Source organism: Cebus imitator, unplaced genomic scaffold (assembly GCF_001604975.1).
Source record: "Cebus imitator isolate Cc_AM_T3 unplaced genomic scaffold, Cebus_imitator-1.0 Scaffold354, whole genome shotgun sequence".
In the NCBI taxonomy this organism is placed as follows: Eukaryota; Metazoa; Chordata; class Mammalia; order Primates; family Cebidae; genus Cebus; species Cebus imitator.
The window spans coordinates 270,947-274,209 of NW_016107669.1; the positions used below are offsets into that span (position 1 = coordinate 270,947).

A 3,263-nucleotide genomic window follows, 5' to 3' on the forward strand; every position below is an offset into this window, starting at 1 on the left:
ACACACAAAGACTCAAAACAAAGGATTGGAGGAAGACTCACCAATCAAATGGAGAACACACACACACAAAAAAATAGGAGTTAGAACTTTCCTGTCTGACAAAATAGACTTTAATAGTAACAAAGACTAAAAGAAACAAAGAAGGACATTACATAATGGTAAAAGGATCAATGCAAGAACAGAAGTCAATGATCATAAATATATATGCACCCAATATAGGAGCACCCAGATACACAAGACGAGTTCTTAATGCACCCAGATACACAAGACAATTTCTTAATGACCTATAAAGAGACTTGGACTCCTGCACAATAATAGCGGGAGACTTTGACACCACATTGTTAATATTCGACAGATCAACGAGATAGAAAATTAACAGGGACATCTAGGATTAGAACTCAGACCTGGAACAAGTAAACTCAGTGAATATTTATAGAATTCTTCACCCCAGATCCACAGAACATACATTTTTCTCAGTATCACATTATACCTGTTTTGAAAGTGACCACATAATTGGAAGTAAATCACCCTTCAGCATTTGCATAGCATTTCACAGACTTAAATGAAATATTGGTTGGCTGTTTGTTTGTTATTTTCTTCCCTTATTCCTTCCTGTCCCTGCTGTTAAGCACAATTATCAGCATAAAATAGGTTTTTAATACCTATTTTTAGATTGCATTCCAGCCTGGGCAATAGAGGAAGACACCTGTTCTCTCTCCCCCTTTCTCTTTCTCTTTCTTTCTTTCTTTCAACAACAACAAAAAAGAAGCTCAGCAAACACCAAGAAGAATGAATACAAAGAAAATCACACCTTGGAATATCACAGTCAACCTGATGACCACCAAAGATAAAGAAAAAAGCTTGGAAGGAACCAAAGATGAAGGACACATTCATACAAAAGGAAAAATAATATGCACAATGGCTGACTTTTTTTTTAGGTTTCAATACTTTATTCAAGTTTTTTTTTAAGTGATGTTAATTACAACATTTGAAGGGGAAGATATAATTCCACACAAAATGGAAGATTCTAAAATGTACCCATTAAACTGCTAAAAAACAAATTGAGTGGTGAGAATACAACAGAAATCCAGTTTAGATTCTGAGTGTTGTACCATGTGATTACAATCACACAGACTCTTCTGAGCTTATAGCTGGAGCACCTGGAAGGTATTTCATACTCTGGTACAAGGACAAAAAAACACAACACAAGACGGAGTAAGTCTTGAATTATTGGCTTCATCACATCCACCCTCTCCACCCCAAAATGGCACAAAAGAAACAGTGACCACACCCTGCAGACCTTTTGGTGTAAAAGAGGTGACAATGAACTGGGGTGGGAACAGGTCATGAAGATCTATCTAAAAAAGTCCCATTCAGGTGAGTTTGTACACACCATCTAGCAGCGAGCCTCTCATCAATTAGGGTTGGGAAAGCAAGGTTTGAGTCTCAGGAAATCACAATTTCATTCATTTACTCAACATGAATTTACAAAGTGCCCATATATTATCAGCTTCCACTTGCAGCCATTTCTAGATAAAAAGAAACCTGGCGTCTCAAAGGGGCCACCAAATTCCCCCCGAGTCTACCACTGAAAGGATCTTTTTTGGAAATGGGTTTTTTTCTGTACCTCTGAAAGGGTAACATCTTAAAGTTGAATCATCTTTAACCTGGAGGTTTAAAATATTTAGCAATACTTGCATCCCAGACATATAACATTAAGATATACACTAAATTCTGAAGGTAACTATGCTGCAAAATAGTTTAAAATTAAACAATTGTACAGTATTCATTTATGCTTGAAATTCTAGTTGTAGACCAAGCTTGTGGCCACCAGCATTGATGTTCTTGCCATCCAGAAGAGCTGACAGTGTCAGTTTGATACCTGGCTTTAGAGTCTGAGTGTATCCTAAACCTATCAGGCTGAAGTTGTTCTCTTTAGCCGAGAAGCAGGCGTCTGGGTCAGTCTGATACTTGGCTGCTATTCCGAAGCCCGTGTTACTGTTTCCTGCTGTCCTGGCGAGATTGACAGTGGGCTCCAACTTCTTGTTCACCTTCTGGTAAATGGAGCTGCCAAACTCTGTCCTATCATTCACATTAATATGAAGCTGGAATTCATCAGTCTTGTAGCCAACTGCAAAGTTGCTCTGGGTCACTTGGGACTTTGCAGTCTCTAAATTCATCTGGTAGCCAGCCAGCCAGCCCTGGTAACCCAGCACTGGAGCACCCCAGATGGAAGGCCCAGCAATGTTGAAATCCACGTCGCAGCCCAGGTTAATGTGCTCCCACCTGTACCCTGTCTTGATTTTAGCATTTTTTCCCCAGTGTTAGGTGAGAAGGACGAATCAAAGGTCAGAGTCCACGTGTAAGCTGATCTTCCACAGTAATCTCGGTGCTTAGTGTATTGTCAGTGTTCCATTCCTCTGCAAACGTCAGGCTGTCCTCAGTCCATCTGTACTTGGTTTCCAGACTGCCCGTCACTTCGGTGGTCTCAGTGTTGGCTGAGCCTAAGCTTGTAAATTCCAATCCATTCTCCGATTTTGTTTTCAAGTCAAACTTTATTAAGCCAAATCCATAGCCCTTGGTGAAGACATCCCTGGCAGATTTGCCAAGATTGGCCTATGTGGGTGGCACAGCCATCTTCTGCTCTGAGGCGGTGATGGCGGGCTCAGCAGTAGCTAGGCGAAATGGCTGACTTTTGTTGGAGGCCAGAAGGCAATGGAATGACACATCCAGAGTCCTAAGAGAAAAGCAAATCTATCAACCCAGAATTCTATATCCAGTGAAAATTACTCCTCAAAAATGAAAGTAAAATGAAGACTTTTTTCAGATTTAAAAAAGTTGAAGGAATTAATCACTTTCAGACTATAAAAAATGACTTTTTCATAATTTTTCTGAAAAACAACCAAATGCTTAAAGGTAAAATAACAAAAATGTGTGACTGATTTCATAACATATGTGTGTATATACATGTTATGTGTATATATATATGTAATGACAGCACAGTAGCACAAAGGATAAGGGAGGAGGCATACTGGATTATTCTGTTGTAAAGTTCTTAACTGAATATAAAGAAATACAATACTAATTCTAAGTAGACTGTGATAATTTGAGGATTAATACTGTAATAGCTAGAACAACCACTTTAAAATACAAAGAGGTACAGCTAAATACATAGTAGAGAAATGAAGATAGAATACTAAAAACAATGTGATTAATTCAAAGAAGGAATAGAGAAGTAGAAACATGAAAGCAACAGAAAACAA

The 3,263-nt window shown here is 38.6% G+C and overlaps 1 pseudogene across 1 annotated transcript; it reads right to left on the minus strand.

Annotated features, from left to right (window-relative positions):
- Nucleotides 1-1,231: 1,231 nt before the first annotated feature.
- Nucleotides 1,232-2,637, minus strand: LOC108287775 (annotated as a pseudogene). Its single transcript, XR_001818471.1, has one exon. The product of XR_001818471.1 is annotated as a voltage-dependent anion-selective channel protein 1-like (transcript).
- Nucleotides 2,638-3,263: the final 626 nt, after the last annotated feature.